Below are 20,843 nucleotides of genomic sequence, written 5' to 3'. Positions count from 1 at the left end.
GAACATGCCTGCAATTTTGCAGCTGTTGGCACAACAACGGGCGCCATGAAGGCGAATAAACACGCCAGAACACAAGAATAATTCACACTTTCAATAACAAACAAATTAAGAACTCACTAAAGGGAAAACAATGAAGATACGATACACGGGGTCAATGGGGACAACGCGGGAGCTAGGAACAACGCTGCTCTCCGCATACCAAAATGGGCGCACAACAACCGTATGCCAGACGCCAGACGGCGCGGCTGTCGCTGCAACACGCAAGATGGCGACGACTACGCGGAAAATGTGTATACTATGCTCATCCAGATCAAAACGGGCAGGGGGGCAATGTTGCGCTTTTTGCACTCCCAGGAGACTAGGGAGAGGGAAGTGACGTCAACAACGCAGCACATGCAGATTGGATGTTGATTTTGTTTTCTTCTGTCAACATCCAATCTGCGTTTGCTCTAGTCGTTGACGTCACTTCCCTCTTCCAAGTCTCCTGGGAGTGCAAAAAGCGCAACATAGCACCCCAGGGGTGGGGATTGAACCCAGGATCCGTGGGTTCTGCAGCGCGAGCTTTCGCTCCACATGCTCTGAGATGGTGTTCCTAAAGCCCTTCTATGTGTTTGCGTTTCTCTTGCAAGGCCCGTGTCTTGAGCAATCCTTGGAAGCAAATGGCGGCGTGGACCTGAAATGAGCGGCCCTTTTTGAGGCGAATGGCGGCGGAGCATCCGCTCGAGGCACGTGTCTTGCGCGTTTCCACAACAATGGTTGGCGGTACTTGTAAGCGTGAATTTTATCGAGGGTCTTTAGGTGTGCCCACTCGGCTAGCTCGTGAAGTTGGCTAGCTAGCCCACTCGGCAACCAATTTTTTTATTTTATTTTTCTTTTTATTAGTTGGTTATCGACATCCTTTATCATCATTGATCAATCCTCTACGTAGGTATGCGCGGCAGCAACTAAGGACAACGACGACGACTATCTTCGCTGCTCGCGTCGAAGAAGAAGGCACCGTTCGGCCTCGAGCTTTCTCTCTAGAATCTCGATCAAACAACAACGATCCCAGGGCTGTCAACACAGCCGTTGCCTCACTGGACAAGCACACCCTGACGGCATGCTGGTCAGCGACAGGCCAGGAGGTATGCACCCGCCCAACGCGTAATACCCAGGGGAAAAAAAAAATGCTGAGTCATGGTTAAGTTGTGTGTGCATGCGCGCTGGCATTCGACAAGAGAGAGGTACTGCGCGTGCTCGGAACGCATTCCACGTCCCGAGAGACAAAGCTATGGCGCGGCAGAGTATTTCTTCCTCTGACTTGCCAATAGTAATGAATGCGTTCCATGCAGTCTCGCCAGCCGAGAGCTCGAGTTTTAGCCGATCGTTCCGATACCTCCGATACCCCCGATAACAATAAGGTACACAGGGTGTCACAAAATAAAAAAAATAATACTTTTTTTTTTTTTTTTTTTTTACCGCAAAAATAAACTAGGCATTGCCGAACGCTCATTCTCCCCCCAAAGGTAGCGCTAGAGGTCACAACCAGATGCCAAAGTTTCAGTCGGATCCGATACCTTATTCAAAAGTTATAAGTCATTTTCTGAAAATTTCAATGGGAAAATGGAGCCCATTTTTACCCGTTTTCTGTTTATGGTGCCCATAGAGCTCCATGTATTTGAAAACTCCGTCGGCGGCAATTTTCCCATTGAAATCTTTGAATAAGGGTTCGAAACGCAGGTTTCTGTACCTGTGGGGGGAATCTGGCTTCGGAAATAAACACAGTTTGCGGAAAGCTCGTGTTACGCTTTCATTTGCTGCTGCTCTCGTCCCATACAAGAGACGTAGCGTCCTCGTTAAGCCTTATTGGGCTCGATTTGCTCGATTCGGGGCCGCCATATTGAGATGCAAGCGACGGGGGAACTTTGCTCCCCTGCTTCAGGGACGAAGGTTTCTCCCTTTCTAAAGGAACATAGGTTACAAGACCGTTCCTCCCGTAAGGGAGGACTATCCGTACCCTTTTTTCTAAGAGTGCACTGGATGGAGAATGAGCGCTCGGCGATGCTTAGTTTATTGTTGCGGTAATAAAAACCGTGTCAATTTTTCTTTGTGACATCCTGTACATGCGCAAAGGTGGCGGCGAAGTATCGGGTATCATTATCGGAGTCCTGGAAACGACCTATTAAAACTCTCATTGGAGCGTTTTAGTAGGTCGTGATTCCGATAACGATACGCGATAGTCCGCCGCCGCCTTTGCGCATGTATATTTAGCGTTATCGGGGGTATCGGAACATTTTACCGTTCCGATGACTCCGATAACGATACCCGATACTCTGCATGCCGCCGCCTTTGCGCATGCATCGTATTGGGGGTATCGGAACGATCTAGTAAAACTCCATTAGGAGTTTGAATAGATCGTTCTGATCAGGCCAGCCAGGAATCTTTCGGGGGGAGAGGGGGGGGGGGGGGGGGGGGGAGGGGGGAGGGCCGTTGATTTAGGGATAAAATGGCATCAGTCGAGTCCTGAAGAGGCGGGGTCGAGTCTTGTTTATCGTCTTACAGAGGTTTCCCAGCCTCGATTTGCACGTGAAAACTACATCTGTTTAAAAACGGGAGGCTACGGACGTAAACCGGTGGGCCATTGTGTGCACGTACATAGCTCCAACCCCGACGTGTTTGTAAAAAGCAAGAAAAAACAAAAACAAAAAGCCTTTCGCTTGACATCCGCGAAGCCGTCACTGAGCTATCCCTCCCCCCCCCCCCCCCCCCCCCCCCTCACCCCTTGGCTACGGGCCTGGTTCCGATGACTCCGATAACGATACGCGACACTCCGCCGCCACTTTTGCGCATGCAACGTAGGGGTGGTTTCGGAACTATCTACTGAAATTCTCAATTGACTGCGATGCATGGGGAGGGGCTATGCTATTCGACTTGAGCATAATTACTAAAAAACCCAAACTAAAGGTAAACAAAAAAAGGGGGGGGGGGGTGGACACAGTCAAACAAGTACTGTAAAACCCTTTATTTTTGCGGCCCATATTTTTCGCGGATCCGTAACAGAGGACCGAATCGCGGACACTAAATTTCGCGAATTCCAGACACCTGCCTCTATTTTCGCGTGCCCTTAAATATCGCGAATGTTTCAAATCAAGAAATTCGCGAAAATTGAGGGCTCGCGAACGTTAAAGGTTTTACAGTAGTCTCGAAAACAGCTGAACATTTATTTGACATGTATTACAAAAACAAAATAGTCTTTATTTGTTTAGACAAAGTTTAGTTTGCCAGAGTGTGACGACATTGTTGGCTACGTAGTGCAAGAAAAAAGTCTAAAGAGGACACTTGAGACAGCCCACCTGTAAGAATGCGAAAACATTCCTACACGCAGCGCATTTCTATGAGCAGAGCGTCATGTCTTCCTTTTTCACACGGCGCTCTGGAGGTGACATCACGCTCCCCCACTGCGCAGGCGCGGCACACCCGCCGGCTCCACGGCTTCCGTGACGATGCATCTGCTTTGCTGCGCTTTTCTTTGTGTTTTATTTCTAGGGCATGTCCGTTTTGACCTCGAGCGGCCTCGTCGGCTTCTGTGGCAAAGCATCTCCGTTGCTGTGCTTTTGACCAGTAGGAATTGAACTGCCGTTTCGCTGCTACAGCCGGTTACAGACAACGCCGGCTTCGTTCCATGGAACAGTTAACGCTTTCGCATCAAAAATAAAAATAAACACGTTCGTGTTTAAACAGCGTAAGGTGATCTGCCATTGAGGTGCCCCGTACAAAAATGGTCTATGGTCGTCTATGAAAAATTATATAGCAGGCTATCACCCCCTATGGCCCCCTGTGGTCGGCCATAGAAATCCATAAAGACAGCTACAGCCAGCTATAGAAAAAATTATGGCCCTGTGTCTAAAGACTGGAAACCAACACATCTTCTTTAGCCGCCTATAGAAAATTTTATTGCCCTGAGTCGGAAGACTGGGAACCAATAAAATGTCTTTAGACGCCTATAGAAAATTATATGGCCCAATGTCTGAAGACAGCGAACCAATAAATGTTCTTTACCCGCCTATAGAAAATTCTTTGGCCCCGAGTTTAAAGACTGGGAACCAATAAATTGTCTTAACCCGTCTAAAGAAAAATGTATGGCCCCGAGACTAAAGACTAAGGACCAATAAATTTTCTTTCCACGCCTACAGAAAATCCCTACCGGCGCTTACTTTTTTAGTAAAAACACTCCGCGTTAGAAAAGTAAATCAATACTAAATTTCTGTAATGCCGGTGACAAACCATGACCCAAGATACGCTCTCGGCTGTTTTAACGAGTCGTGAAAACCAGTAATATTGTTTGTTTGAAAACTACTAGCGCAACAATTAAAATTATTACCCCCAAAAGTGAAAATAAATGACACTGGCGCCGAACACTGCAATCAAGCAATAGCTTGATTGCAATCTTCAGCACCAGTGTACTGCATGTCATCACTGCATTGTCAACGTTATTCATCAAATTTATTAAAAAGATAATAAATTTTAGCTAATTAACCTAATGATCTACATTTGCTTTTTTTCAGGGTGTTGAATGGTGTTGAATGATGGGGGGCTATTCCAAGAGACAATTCAAATAATGTATTAAAGGAGCTGTGCAACGATATTAAATTGGAATGTTTTTTTCTCTACACGAGCTTACTGGCACACCTGGAACTCAAGGATACTCACACGCAACGGCATTGGCCAAGAAACTCCTTTCTTGCGGTGTAATTTCAAGGACAATAGCGATAATTTTCATTCAATCTCTTCTTTGCAAAATTTGATGACGTAACTCGGGGATCGCAGTACACCCAAGTGACGATATTTGAATGCGGTTCATAGATTGGACCCGAGCATTGCGTGGGCACTCGACTTGGGCTCGTGACAATTGCTAGCTCGAGAAGCATTCGGGTTGTGACCTGTGTCCAATCTCTGCAACGACGACAGCCGAGCCATAACAATGTCTGGAATTCAGCGCGTGTCCTGCGCTTTGCCAACACCAGCGCGTGGCTATGATCAACACTGGCGGCATATAATCGGCTCCAGATCACGTGGCCGCTTGTTCTGGTTGCGAGTTGAGGGGGTGAACGCTGCTCGTTTTTCTTTAATTTTTTTCTGGTACTTCTATTCCGTAGGGTGAAAAATGAACGCGTGTTTCATAGGTCATTAACGTTGGGGGATCCGTTTTAAGCGGTATTTCCGCAAAGTACAAAAATTGTTGCATTGCTCCTTTAAGTACGAGTAATATTTGCTCCGCCTCTCCGTGTTTTTGCGACAAATGATGGGTCATCGACAAAGTCGGATTCCAAAAAGTTAAAGCCGTTTACAACTCCCTGTAACGCCGAATTGGAGCGCAGCTCTTGAGGAGGAGGAGGGAAGGGGACTGAGGAGAGGGTAGACCCCTCCTCCTCCTCCTCCCCTCATTCTTTAATATGCTCCGAGGGGGTCACCTGACCTCGGGGGGGGGGGGGGGGTCACGTGACTTCGGGGGGAGGGGGTCACGTGAACTCAAGGAGGTGGGCCGCGTGACCCTGGGGGGTCACGTGGGGGGGTCACGTGACCTTGATGTGACCTTGGGAGGGGTCACGTGACCTTGGGGGTTACCTGACCTGGGGGTCACGTGACCTTGGGGTGACCTTGGTTACGCCGACGGCGACGCCGACGCCGCTCAAGCCGGAAACGGGCGCCTAAGAGCTGCGCTCTAAAATTAGACTGCCATATATACAGCTAGTGCAAACATAGCGTATGTTCGCACTAGTCTAATTTTCCGTCGCTGCGTTATTGCTGTTGTGTGGGGTAGTGTTCTGCTTGTGTTCTGTGTGTTCAGAGATGTATGTAATTCTACCATGTAGCTTTCACAAGTCTGGGGAACTTGAAGTAACATTTTTTTAGAGTTCGCTGGCTAAAGAGAGCCATAGGGTAAGCCATAGAGAAGTCTTTAGCCAACCATTAGACCAGCTAACGAGCGCTATGGCTGGACAGCGATGGGGCCATAGACAAAGCTAAAGAGGTCCATAAAGGCGACCATAGAAAATGCTAAAGACAGCCATAGAAGTTTTTTTTAGCGAATTTGGCCAAATAGCTAAAGCCGACCATACAAAGAATTTTCTATAGGGTGTTTTCACTGACGTAATTTCGTCCGTCATTTTGTTGTTGCGAACTGTCTGGCATGTGCCAAACTCGAGTATTTCAAGGATTTACATGCCTTCTCAAATGCGTAGAGCACCGCTGACATTATTTCAACCGGTTACGATGTAATCCTTCATGTAGTAAATTTGTTTGAAAAAACAAACCAACAACAAAATAGCGGATTGACGTCATGTGCAAACAACCTATAGCCGACCATTAGGACATTTTTGTATGGGGCGGCGTGACTGGTTTACGAGCTGTAGATGAGGAATTTAGCCAGTGCAGCACGACTGCTAGCCTTGGGGTATTTAACGTGCACCAGGCAGGAGTGATACACGACCGCACGTCGGTACGATGATTATCCTGATCGGGACGGGCAGGGGTGGGGATTGAACCCAGGATCCGTGGGTTCTGCAGCGCGAGCTTTCGCTCCACGTGCCCCGAGTTGGTGTTCGCTAGCCCAGTCGGCCACCGCTCCCAGGCCTTGAGCGTTATCGGCGATTAATTGAAAAGGATTGAGCGCTGCTCATATAACGTGCTCACAGATTTTGCACTATTCTTTTTATTTGGACTGGGTATTGTTTCGTCTAGATATTCGCTTCTCAGCCCTTTCTCGAGTAAATCAGCCGGAACGACAATACCACAAGCGCGATCTCTTAGTTCAAGGGGGCACGTATGCTGCAGAAACTGTCGCTCAGAAGGAGCGACTGCCAAAGATAAGGCGTAGAGATTAGGGGCCTAGTGGTTGTACTACACTGGCTAAATTGTTCATATACAGATGAGCCATTAGAGGCCCATTGATGCTCATTAACGTCCCGCTGTGTGTTAGACACACAACACAATTGCAATTATTACAAAGATAAGGCGAAAATTAACAGGAAGACAGAGACTGCCGTATCAAGAAAGATACACCATTTTCCGTGCCTGTTGAGCAGGGCAACGACCATTTGCTTGCTCTTGTTCTATTAAAAACTGCCAGCACGTTACCCGCGTTTTTATATGGAAATCAAAACTTAGGGCGTTTCTGGCAAAACTGCGAGATTAAAGAAGCAGAGAGCACGACGTCTTTTTTCTAGGAAATCTAGCTTCGTGGGGAGAGTCGACTCCTTTTCAACATGAAGCTTCTCTATTTTCTGTCCCAAATAACAAAATATTTACCCCCCCCCCCCCCCCTCCTTTCCTGTTGCCCCTCGACCTTTGTGGCTGGGCTATCTAGCCTCCAGACTGGAATGAGTTTGAGACCCCTGATATCGATCATCCCAATCAACAGCTTCTGGCAGGTGCCGTCTTGGAAGTGCTTTGCTCGCTTTCTCAAGTAATTAAAGCACACGCATGTGCTGTGCTGTGGAGAACGCACGCTGGGCTGTTCATTGTCCGGAAAGGACACAAAATACAGTAAAAAAAGAGGTTACTTATCAAATAAATTTTCAGCTGTGTTTGAGATTTTATGTTTATCCCCCCCCCCCCCCCCCCCCCCACACACACACACACACACAACAACAACATTTGACTATGGTAAAAATGAAAAAAAAAAGGGAGGGTGGCGTTTTCATTTGTATCAATCTAATGAGCACTGCTTTGAAGAATGGGTATACGAGTTTTCGCGCTTCTTCCATGAACCATCTTGAGGGTTCGTGCGTATGATAGCCAGGGATGAATTCATGGGTCAGGCTTGGGGCCGCTTTTGGCTGATGGGGATCTGCAGGACGTTGCGGTTGAAAGCGTTGCCCAGACCGCACCAGAAACTGAACATTACTTTCTAAGAAAAAGAAAAAAAGAAAGTCGGGGCTCCAATCTACGCTATGAACGTGGTTGGACAGCAATGCTCACCTGCAACGATTGCCCACTGCACTCTACCAAATGATTGACGAAAGAAAAGTAAATGCACTGTACCAAAACTTTTTATATATGAAAGGCTAGTGACGTCACTTACCACGTCGCAAGCTGCCGTCGCCGCGGCAGCCTGCGCAGCAGTATATCTTTACCGGGAAACGTATGCGATGAGCGCTACGTGCTTCGCATTGGTAGCCGGAGCGCATCAATTTCGTGGTTCGAATGGTTGTTTTGTGCTTGTTCTTTATTGAAACGAATGTTGTGCTGTATGTTGTATGCACGATCCCTAAGAATGTATGAACTTATCGCTTCAATCGCTGAAAGCTTTTTTTTTTTTTTTTGTTTTTTGTTTATGAGAACGTTGACCCGAAGAAGTTCGACCGACGAGCCATATACAGCTTCGCTGTAAAAGGGGGTAAAAAGTTTTATTAAAATATGCTGACCCTTGTGGGGCTCAGGGAGGCTTAAAAGGGGGGGGGGGGGGGGGTGCCCGGTCGCTCCCCCCTCCCTCCCTAAATTCGTTCATGATGATAGCTCGCGCTTTCCGAAATACCAGTTCAGCAAATTGCTCGAGCTTGTCAATATGGAAAGTCGCAGTGACTTCACCTCACGAGGGAAAGAACGACTTTTTACGAACAACGGTGTATTCCTTTTTCAGTGACGTAAGTAAACTTCATCTTTAGAAGCCTGCGTAAAGCGCACTATACAGGGTGTCACAAAAGAAAATTTACACGGTATTTTTTACCGCAAAAATAAACTAGACGACGCCGCATGCTCATTCTCCGCCCAAAGGTAGAGCTAGAGGTCACAACCAGATGCCAAAGTTTCAGCCCGATCTGATAACTTGATAAAAAGTTATATGTGATTTTCTGAAAATTTCAATGGGAAAATGGAGCCCATTTCTGCCCGTTTTCGGTGTCTGGTGCCATAGAGTCCCATGTGTTCGAAAACTCCGTCGGCCGCCATTTTACCATTGAAATTGTCAGAAAATCAGTTATAACTTTTGATTAAGTTATCCAATCGGGCTGAAACTTTGGCATCTGGTTGTGACCTCTAGCGCTACCTTTGGGCGGAGAATGAGCGTTCGGCGACGCCTAGTTTATTTTTGCTGTAAAAAAGACCGTGTAAATTTTATTTTGTGACACCCTGTACTTCAAATCTGGAATCCTTTGCGTGTGTAAAAATTGGCCTTCTGGGTAAATGGGCCTATTTTCTTTCGGGCAAATACCATAAAAATAAAAAAAGAAGTTGCCCAAAAGAAGTGTTTACGTTAACTTTCACTTCCGACAACTGAATCTGGTTTTGATACACAAAACTCGTATACGCATTTGTTCTAGAGTGATATGAGAATTTTTTTTAACACACATTATTCCGTTCAGAAACATAATGTATGTTGTTGTAAGCAAATCTCATCAAGTGTATATAACTAAGGGCTGGGGTGAAGTAGACTTTTTATTGATATACACACCAGAAGGCTCACCCGAAAATTGGAACATTTCTTCTCAATCCAAAAAAAAAAAAAAAAAAACTTTTATTCCTTTCGTTTTACTGAATAGGCAGGGATTCGCGGACCCCCCTTTGAGAACCACTGCCCTACACTAACCTGACCAGAACCTGTAAATTTTGAGAGTGTACACGCTTGTCATTGCTTTCCCAGCGACTGCCCCTTTGTTCCAGTGACAGAGTTGCGACCTTCCAAGCTCCTCGGTGGCTGAACACGTGCTGCCTCATTTTTGCTTTCCCAGTCTTCGTCCTCTTCTCCATCATTGGATTGGCGTACGTGATGAGTAAGGTCCACTCTGTTGGTTTTCAAAAAAAAGAAAAATAAGACGTTCAGCAGTGTACATCATTAAACACGCGGTAAAGAACGCCCAACTACAGCTTGTTTGTTCCAACGCCAATGCGGAAACCGCTAACAGCTTGGACATCTTGTAGACGTTCCCTAAAATAAGAAACAATAAAAAATAAAAAAAACGGGCGAAGACGACAAAATTTTAAACGAGCTGCGTTTGAGATTTTGTTGTCTTCGTCCATTTTATTTTATTGTTCCCCATCACAGGGTCTACAATATGTCGATTCGTTACCAGCTCGCCTGCACTCTATCACTGCTAACAGCTTGGGAGCTTGGGATCCTTCTTCGACCAGTTCGATCGCACCAGCTATTGACTGATGTGTCTCTACACTAAGGAACATATATTTGTCCTCCATATGCAGCTTCTGCCCACCCGCGCCCATCTATTTCATCTTCATAAATGATTGCGGTGTACAGCTTCCGTCATGGCAGCAACAGCGATGGAGCACGTCTTTTGCCGACGTCTTTTGACGTCCATGGTAAAATAAGCAGCTGGAGGGGGCGCTGGATCAGAACTTCAGGACGTTTTGTGACGTCACGGAGGAGGGGAGGGGGCATCCGTTCGCACCTTTTTTTTTTTTTTTCTCCCAAGATTGGCGTTTACAAAAGCAACGTTCCGCCGAGCCTAAGCGGACAGTATATTAAACAAAACACTTTTTTTGTAGTTTGTTATATTGCAAGAGGGTGAGTGACATAATGGAGCATCGGCTGTTGTTCGGTTCTCACACATGCCGGCCGTGAGGGAGCGCTTGAGCAGCCGGCCTGTCGGTGGCCAAAATGGCCGCGGCCGACGCGTCGAGTGCGCACACTGTGTGGAAATTAAATAAAGAGAGACGATAAAACAATCTGAGCGATCGTCAATGCCATTTCTTTGAGTGAATGAGATTAAAACAGACACCCGTGCTATGCTGTATAACAAGACATTCTGGACATTGTATAGCAAGCTGCATAAGAAACAAAACGTTTCATGGTTCTTTGAAACAGAAATATTTAGGAACGAAATCGCAGTAGCCAGATCATCCGAATTAAAGTCGCAGCTTTTAACTGCGAGGTAACAAAACTGAAGCTGTGACTTTAATTCCAATAATTTGGCCGATGACATTTTGTGTGTTGAAATCATTCTGATCCGTTTAAAAGTACGATTAAACTTATTCTACTAGACTACTTTTTAATTGGCCTTAATTGTGACTCATTTAGGTCTAACACATTACTTCGGTAAGTGTGCGTTACCGTCTTCCTATTGCAGCCACGTCACTCCATTTACAAGGGACACAAAAAGGTGTGTATTCATAGTCGCGTGTTTGCGTGTGATAACAGTTTATTTTTAATTTAATGTTTTTTTTTTTCTCTGGCAGATACTACAAAAACAAGTACGTGGTACCGTCGACATACCATAGAGGCCCAAATCACTTTTCATTTATTAAACCTCAAAACGGGAGTTCTAAACTTGCTACGTTTGGAACTCCCAATTCTACTTTATTGTTTTGACAAGCCTTAATCTGCGAGTGTTCATATTGAGAGATAAAGTCCTGTTTCAGCGAGCTCATGATAATAATAATGTGACGTCATAAACATATGTTTATGGCGTGACCTTCCTACGCATACGTTGTGTCATAGTCAGCTCCTATATACGGGCTTGTTTTAGAAGCTATGAATTTGTGTATAAGTGTGGCAAGGACTGAGAAGTAAATTATACGCGTGACTTGGGGATTACTTTTTTTTTAAATATACATATAAAGACACAATGACTGGTAGTGTGCGCCAGAGCTCTAGTTCTTTTTCTTTTTTTTTTCTTCCCGGGTTTTTAAAATGTTGTTTGTGCTCCAGCTATGTGTGATCGATACTAGTAAAAACAGGGATAGTTAACCTGTGTTTCCAGAATGCACTGAACAAGTCTTGCTCACACCAGGTTGATAAAAGTTTTGATAAGCTATCTTCTAGAGTCCGGACTGCGGGCTATCCGTCGTACCTACTAACTGCAGTGGCTGAGACCTCACTAAAGAAAAGGCGTAGTAAGTCCACTTTGAAAGCTAGACAAGTAAACAAAGATGTCACTCTCGTGCCATACCTGCACGGTATCTCTCATAACCCGAAGAAAGCGAGAAGTCACGTGGGAGGTGAGGTGGTGTTCTCAGCACCAAATAAGCTGGCCGGGCCCTGCAGAAAAGTTAATTCAGATGTTAAAAATAACATCGGGTGCACTAAAAGAAACACCAAAATCAATTCGTGGCTTGGATACAGGGAGTGGTCTATTCCATTCCATTATCTTGCGGCCGTTGTTTTGTCGCTCAAACAGGAAGGTGCGGGCACGATCGGCTCAGAGAACACCGATATAACGTTTTTATAAAGTTGTGTCGGGTCACCTCGGGGTGCTCTGCAGAGATTGTAGTTGCGTCCCAGCCTTCGACAAATGCCCAACTGGTTTTTAAAAATAAACACAGAGTCACGCGTGAAATTATATAAGCTCGTGACATCGCACTTGTGTTAGCGCCCCGTCGCTCGCACTTTCAGATAAAGAGCGACAGTACGTGGAGCGAGGAGTGCAAACCAGTGACGGTGTTGTATTGAACACGTGATATGCATTTTTTTTTTTGTGTGTTGATTTATGTGGTGTGGCAGGTTTGCTATTTATGGGCACCCTGCGTCCGCTAAGAGCCGCTACCTATCGCCCAGCGAACAGCGCTCCCCCGCAGCCACTTTTGAGTCAGCGTAGGGAGAGCGGGAGAGCTCCGCCGCCTTTCCCGCTGCTCCCGCGCTGCAGCTTTCGTAGATCGTTTCCGCTGTCCCGCAACGCTCTCCGCAACGCTAGCCGGAACAGTCAAGGCCATCGGCGCGCCGGCGCAGTAGCGGCTGCTTCCTTGCGGAGGGCTTAGCGGAGGGGGAAACGCGGTCTACGAAAACTCCCTAATGTGGTGTAGCACTGCAGTCGAGCTGCGACTGCCGAGATCGCTTCCCGATGAGTACGCGCGACCCCGCCGCGAGAGGCGCGCGTATCGGCACTGAGTTAGATCTGCAGGGTGCCCATACTGGATGCTAACATAAATAAATCTTCAGTTGAGAGTCAGCGCTGTGTCTTGTCGGTTACCTTTTACTTTGTCCTCGTCTTTGGGCTGTTTTGTTCTTAGTTATGTCTACTATGTGTGTGTGTTGAGGTCCAGAGAAAGTGGGGGCGCAGATTGATTTACTGCGGTGCGCCCATTTTAATATTTTGGCGTATACCAACAGGCTGACGTGTGACCTTTCCGCAGGTTCGAGGATCACCGATGGTGAGTTGACATCACACCAAACGTTCGGCTGAAGTGACTTGGCATTTTTCGTTGACTTGCGGGAAACGCTGAATCCAGCTTTAGAGTCAGATACCATAAGGCGGTGCAACGTCAACGGCAGATGACGTTACCTCTCCTAGCGCGGTCTGCCTCTTTCTTTTCGTAATGACGTAACAGGCTCCTGCGAACGAGCAGGAGCCCGCATTCTGAGGAGCGAACGCCGGAGAATGCGAGGCCCCGACACGGGAGGCCACAAATGGCGGACGGAAGTGGCGAACCGAAACCGGACGAACCCTCGGCCAATCAGCAGTGGTAGGGGTAAGGGGAAGTTTGAAGAGGAAGAGGACGAGGACGATTTCTCTAGAGAGTGAGAGTGTGTCAGAGCATCGAACAATGGCACTACGTTCCGTGCAGTGCAATCCACATATAACGATACCACGTATAACGATGCACCGCTTATAACGCTCAGTTTATAGAGGACCATGCGTTTTCTGCGTTGGTTATCCATTCCAGATACAACGATAAACGGTTATTACGATTACATTTTCGGGTTTTCTCATTATTGTTATGGGTGGATTGCACTTATTCGCAACTCCAGCCCTTCACTCGCCCTCTCGCGGACCGACGAATAACCAAAGGAGCGGGGACGGCAGCGGAGAAGTTGGCAGGGTTTTGGTGCTGCTGTTTCCGCGTGGTTCCGGTCGGCGTGCTCATGCATCACGCAGTTTTAACTAAAAAAGCGAGTGCGTTAAAATAGGAACTGCCGCTGTCCTAACCCGCGTAAAAAAAAAAAAAAGCCATTATGTTTATTATTTTAAGGCTATCGAACTCTTTGTATATGCATATATAATTCGAAACTTGGGAACTCAGTATTGGTGAAATAAAAATACGATATCCAAAAACCGAATTTGAAGTTCCCGCGCGATCCGCGCCAGTGCAGTGACGTCAAAGATTGAGCCGTCCTGCAACTAGAGTTTCTCTCACGCCTCCGTCCCGACCCGAAGTGTCGTGTTCGCCCGCGTCCCGCGACCACCCGCTCTTCTCCTTGCGTGACGCCTATCGCTGTGAGCAGACGATCGCTTCACTTAAGAGTTTGAAGTTTTTTTAGGTCCCGTACAGCGATCTCAAATTCTTTGAAGCGGTGTGAGGTCGAAGAGAACGCGCAGTGGACTTCTGTGAGCGACGTGAGCGGCCACGTCGCGCCCGTTCTGCGTGAAAGGCTGCCCCGGCGGAGTCACAACCGAAACTACGGTGCAGACACCAAACCCAGTTGTTTTGACCGTGTGACGATTTCCTTCTCGAAGTCCGAGAGGCATGCGGGCACCTAAAAAAGATAACTTCATCCGATCCCCCGACTCACCGATCACCCTCAGTGCTAGATGTGCCAAGCGCCGCGGCCCGCCATGTTTTCGGGGGGAGCATAAAAAAAAGCCAGGAGGCGACATCACTCCGAACTCCGATTTTCGGTATTTCAAAAAGAAAGGCCGTAGTGCGTTCGCAATAGCGTTAAAAACATGTTTTGCGAATGCCGTTATTAAATATTATAGAAATGTCGCTTACAAAGCTTCTAAATTTCATGATCGATTACGTCACAAATAAATAGAAGCGGGGAGGTGAGAAAGGGGAAAGAAAAACGCCAAAGACAAAAAAAGTGGAAGCCGTTTACCACTCCCTGTAACGCCGAATTGGAGCGCAGCTCTTGAGGAGGAGGAAAGAAGGGTACTGAGAGGAGGGTAGACACCTCCTCCTCCTCCTCGTCCTCCCCTCATTTTTTAATATGCTCCGGGGGGTCACCTGACCTCGGGGAGGCGTGACCTTTGGGGGTCACGTGACCTTGGGGCGTCACGTGGGATCACCTTGGGGTGTCACGTGGGATCACCTTGGGGGTCACGTGACCTGGGAATCACGTGACCTTGGGTGACCTTGGCGGTCACGTGACCTTCAGGGGGTCACGTGACCTTGAGGTGACCTTGGGGTCACGTGACCTGGAGGGGTCACGTGACCTTAGGATGACCTTGGTTACGCCGACGGCGACGGCGACGCCACTTAAGCCGGAAACGGGCGCCTAAGAGCTGCGCTGTAAAAGGCGCGCGAGTGCTTGGGGAAATACTTTTTTCGCGTTGTGGTATTTTTTGCGTGTCTATGACTACAACTTGCATCGTTAAAAAAAAAAAGAACGTTGGGGTTTTAGTGTTTTTTTTAACGCACGTCAACTACTCCGTCACCTGTGATATGCGCCTGCCCTGACCGCTTCGCATTTGTAGCCAAATAAATTATTATTAGCAGACTGGCCAGCTTCGACCAGCTAACAGGCGCACGGGAAATCCTGCAGAATCTATCCCCGTCTCTTCCGCCACCTTGCCACTCCCGCCCTGCCACCTAGAGGGCGTTGAAGTTGCGAATAGAGAAGCTTTCATTCACATTCAACGAAGAAAACCCCGAGGCAGCCTGGGCGCCATTTAGTCGTTCCAACTACGCGAAAGCTGTGATAGCGTTCCGTAATCCGCCACAAGATCTTGAACTATGCAGAGAAGGCTGCCGGCGCGCTTGCGCAGCTGCGGCGTTTTCTTTACAGATACCGTAGCGGAGGAGGAAAACGATCTACTACAACTCCCTAATGTCATTGGATTTTCGCGGAGTGCGGTGTAAAATATTTGTGCACACCATACACCTCATTCGACTGGACCTCGTGACCTTACTGACTGAACACGGATCCCAGTCGATAGCTCGCGGCACCGGTGTCCGTGCCCCGGGCTGGCGAGTCTTCGGCGCTATGGCCTTGCCAGCTAGGTCATGTTTTCCGTGCAGGCGCAGCCAGAAAAGGCTGCCTGGGAAGCTGTTTTTCTTTGTTTCTAATTTGTTTCATCAACTTTACGCAGTCTTTTTTTTTTTTTTTTGCGTTTTTGGTAGACATTAGGCTCGTTCGATTTATTTGCATCCATTGCACTGGTGCAAAAAAGTGTAGGGCAGCCTACTTCCGGTATGTGATACGACCGGAAGTACACCGCCCTACGCTTTTCTGCACCGGTGCAAGAGATGCAAATAAATCAAACGTGCAATTTCGCCAGTACCCAAGAATGGCTTAGACTTCCGAAAATTATTTAAAAAAAAAGAAAAAGAAAAAACATCTATTTAAAATTTCCCTTATATGGCGGCCATTATTGCGGAAGAGCAAAAACTTTCTGTCATAAAATACTACTGCAAAGCCGCCGTTTTAGAAAATAACCCCCAACTTTGACATACGGGCACCACAGCCGACACTTTATCGCCGAACATTCAATAAACGCTTCCTTTATTTTCAACTGCGAGAAAAAAAAAAAAAAAAAGCACGCATGTGCGATGGCGCCGGCGCATGGTACTTTGGATAGTTATTGGAACTCGGAAACGATTTATTAAAATTTTCTATTTGAACGTTTTAGCATGCCGTTGAAGTGAACAGAGGTAACCCGCAGCTATCTAGGCGCCAGCTGCACGCACATGTGCGTTATTGGAAACACATGCGCAGTTGACGACTGGGAAAGACCGACACGCGGAGCGGCTCTGTTTACCAACACGGCCGGGAGGCCGCGCATGCGCGGTAGCTATGTGGGCAAAAGCAGCCCGGCTGTCCGTGTTTTCGCCATTGCGCTCTATGGCGTGCGCTCGTTGTTGACGTTGTAGGGACGCTTGTATCTTTATTTGTAGCGTCGTATTTCCTCATAACGTATGTCGTATGCTATGCCCGACTATTTGAGCTCGTTGCGCGAGCCTGAACGGCAGCGGTATCGAAACAAACTGTGCGTGGACGGCGTCGCCTACGAGGATCCGTACGCCGTAAACAAGGCCTGCTGGACTTCCGACGTAAAGTTGCTGCCACCGAAGTCGACGGCTCAGGTCGTCGTTTATTTAGTTTTTTTCGCCAAGCCAGTTCACGGCCAACACGGTGCAGGCGTACAAGTCTCTCGAGGTCTACGATTACATCGAGTCGGTTTCCACACTGCCGGCGGGATCAGCAGACTGTGGGTCTGCGGAAGTGTGTGTATTCATTAATTGATTAAATACACAAAGCGTCTTCAAGTCAAGGTATGATATTTTTCATATCCTCATGACCACAAGGCATTACAATCAGTAAAGGTTTGTCCGTTCTGCAGTCTTGGCGGTAACAGGTTACAAGTAACGGCGTTACCAGGAACGCGTTACTTTTTTCAGTAACGTAGTAACCTACTCGTTACGTTTTCGACACAGTAACGGGTAACGTACTTATGTTACTATTTCAAGTAACGTAGTTACGTTAGTCGTTACTACTTCTCAAGTCTTAAAGAAATTACACTTCAATTGTTTCCGTGTTTTAGGCGTCAAGCCATGTTTTTCTTTCCGTTTTTTTCTCGTAAGTATTTAGGTGAAACCGTGAAAAGAGATAAAGTAATTATGTTCAGTTTCTGCATGAACATAATGTTTCTTGATATATGACCTGTGTCGTCAAAACCGTAAAATGTGTTAAATCATAATTTAAAAAAGTAACGCAGAAGTAGCCTGCCTTACTTTTTATCTGTAGCGGCAACGCGACCTTTTATTTTAAGATAACGTAGCTCAGTAACGCGTACCTTTTATTTGCAAGTAACGAGTGACGTATTTCGTTACTTTTTTTTTTTTTTTTTTTGGTAACGCCTACAACACTGCCGTTCTGTCGCCGGTCCCCTTCTGTTGGGTAGCACGGGCTTAGCGAGCCTCCGACGAGCGCTTGGCCGGTGCTTTGTGCGCGAACACCGTGGGAACAAAATCCGGGTGATCTCGATCAGACAACGGTTTCCCTGCACATAAGCAAGCCTTGGGACGGAGGTTGAAATGGAAGCCGCACTTGCCTTCAAGAAAATGCTTGCCGCACAAACGGTCGTTCGCGCGAGGCGACCATTCTTTTCGATCCACGGATATTACCCACCTTCTGTGCCTTTCATGGTCTGCCGGGAACTTGTGAAAACTCACTCCGCTGCTTTTCTTGTACCTTTCGGTGCAATTAACGGCAACACAGCTTCGCGGCATGCTGAAATGCTATGACGCCCATGCGAAACGTGCGCGCTTTTGCCCACACTCCCCCGGCTCCGGCGCGATTGCAGCGCCGCCGCAGCTCCGTGACGTCAAGCCCGCGTGTCGGTGTATATATGCGGAGGGCAAGTTTGTCTGCTCCTCGCGCAGGGGGTAGCGGTGACGTCAGAACGCCGAGCCCTGATTGGCTGATCGCGCCCCCCTATCTGAGCGTCGTCTGCTTCTTTGCAACGTCGTCTGCTCCCAACGTCGTCTGCGTCTGTCTTACGTTTCCTGCGACTTTCGGAAGTGCAGAGGCCAGATTCACGAAACGATCTTACGCCAAAAATGTGCGTAAGACAAAACTTATGAACAAATTCGTATACACGAAACGAAACTTTCGTAAGTTTTGCGCAGGTTACGGCGAAATCCTACGACAGCTCCGGAGCTGTCTTACGCACTTCTTACGATCAACTCAGCGTGGCTGACAGCGTCGCGGTCGCGACGACCCACGGACGTTCATTTTTCTACGTGAGCTTCTCACGCGTCCTGACTTCAAGCAGCGAAAAGAAAGTAAAAATTACTTGAAACAGAGCACGACGAACAAGAACGCTGGATCCACAGACACCGGGGAAAAGCTCCAACGGCGACGATTCCACCGAACGGGACCAAACGAGCTGGGCAGTTAGGCCTAGCAGGCACTCCGCGACTCGGCGACCGTCTGCCCACGACCGGCTGACGTGCTGAATGGAATATGCCCGCGCGACCCTTGTGAACCCTTCCCGTGTTATACTTTGATCGCTGACCTCAATTTTAGATTAAGAGGTCAATTTCTTCCTCTTGTTATCTCCTTGTTTCCCGAGGCAACGGTGACTCTCGCCGGTGAAAAAGCGGCGAATCTCCGACAGACGCAGGAAAGGTAAAGCAGCCATCGCTTTGACTAGCAGACGTAAAGCAGACGACGTTAACTGCGCCAACCCGCCGGCGCCGTTAAAGAGTGAGGGGTCTCGCCGCACACGAATGGAGGTAAAAAGTATTTGGGAGGGAACTTGCGGACACTAACACGCTCACTCTCGGTTCTAAGCAAACAAACCTCGGCGCCCCGGGACACCTCGCCAGTGAGTCCTTTGACTTCCCTCCTTGATGCGCGTCTGCTAGTTGTTAAACGAAAACAACGTACCGCTCGAGTTATTTCGTCTGAGTTCGCTCCGAAAGTCGCAGGAAAGGTAAGACAGACGCAGACGATGTTGCGAGCAGACGACGTTGCAAAGGAGCAGACGACGCTCAATAGGGGGTCGCGATCAGCCAATCAGGACTCGGCGTTCTGACGTCACCGCTACTTCCTTTCTCCTGCGCAGAAGACGAAAATGAGCCCACTTGCGAGGCGTATAGAGTAGACCAACACGCGGCTCTGACGTCACGAAATTCGGTTTGTGCGCACGCGCAGTGCCCACACCTGGTGTGGGCAAACGCCGGCTTGTTTGTGAGCATGTCGGTCTTGCATTCGAAGGCGAAGTATCTCCATCGGAATGCAGAAACTACCGGAAATTTTCTATTTGAACGTTTTAGCATACCGTTGATAAGATTACCGTTTCAGCACCTATACCCATGTAACAACTGCATGCGCTTGATAACAACTCGGTTACGTAGTTCAGCCATTAGAGCTACGGTAGCCGTAACGGTATGAGAGTTTTAATAGAATTTTGTAAATCGTTCCGATAACTCTGATAACGATACCCGTGACGATAAGTTGCATATGCTCAAGGACGCCGGGCGAGTATCGGGGTATCGTATCGGAGTTGTCGCGAAGATTACTAAAACTCCCTTTAGTAGATCGTTCCTATACCTCCAATAACGTATGCACACGGACGTCGGTGGAGGATCGAATTTCGTTATCAGACTGATCGGCGGCGTGGCCCCTCCTTCGGTATACAGGTTCTCCCTGTTTCGAACCGGCCCTCTGGTTGCCCTGCGTGCCGGGCCTCGGAACGAGCGAGTACTACTTCGACGGGAACACGGGGCTGTGCTCCCCGAAGGACCAGCTGACGGTGGGGTGCCTGGACGCCTCCAATCCGCCGTCCGTGCTCGACCGCGCCGATTGCAACCGCACGTGCGAGACGCCCGCCAAGTCAGGAACAAGTGGGTGGCGCATTTTGAAAGGTGGCGCAAGCCACCGTCTGATACAAAGGGTACGGCCGCTAACATCCATCCATCTATAGATACGAGGAGCGTGATTGGATCCAAGGATCCAAGTGCTCGCCGAATGGCCGAATGGTGACACAGCGCTCGTTTTCGGTCGAGCGCAATGTTGATCCGAGCCAACGTTACTAAAACACTCAGTTGGGAAACTCGCCGTCGAAACCTGGGCCGCTGGCGTCCACCGAGACCGAGCTAAATACGACAACAGCGCCACTCTTTATCATTTGTCTGTACTGTGGTTTTTGCATGTTTTTGCATAAAAACAAACGAAAACGACTCTTTTTGTATGAAATTTGTTGGAGTTTAGTACAAAATGAAGGGTGCGTGATGTTTTTATCTTCTTTAGTTTGCAAGGTTTTGCGAAACAATTATTATTGTTTTTATACAACCATGCCTCAGCGGTCCTTTCAGGTAGCGCGTCCCGTCCTAGGTGCATTTTAACTTGGGTAGAATTTCGCGGCGCGCCCGCTGGGGGAGACGGAGGTGTAACCTCTTCCGTTCTATCTGTTTCGGCACCAATATGGCCGATTAAAGCCAAAATAGAAGAAACATGCAGTTCCTCG

This window comes from Ixodes scapularis, unplaced genomic scaffold, assembly GCF_016920785.2.
Source record: "Ixodes scapularis isolate PalLabHiFi unplaced genomic scaffold, ASM1692078v2 PGA_scaffold4__175_contigs__length_147842914, whole genome shotgun sequence".
Lineage (NCBI taxonomy): Eukaryota > Metazoa > Arthropoda > Arachnida > Ixodida > Ixodidae > Ixodes > Ixodes scapularis.
The sequence above is the reverse complement of the archived record's forward strand: the minus strand, read 5'-3'. Positions refer to the sequence as shown.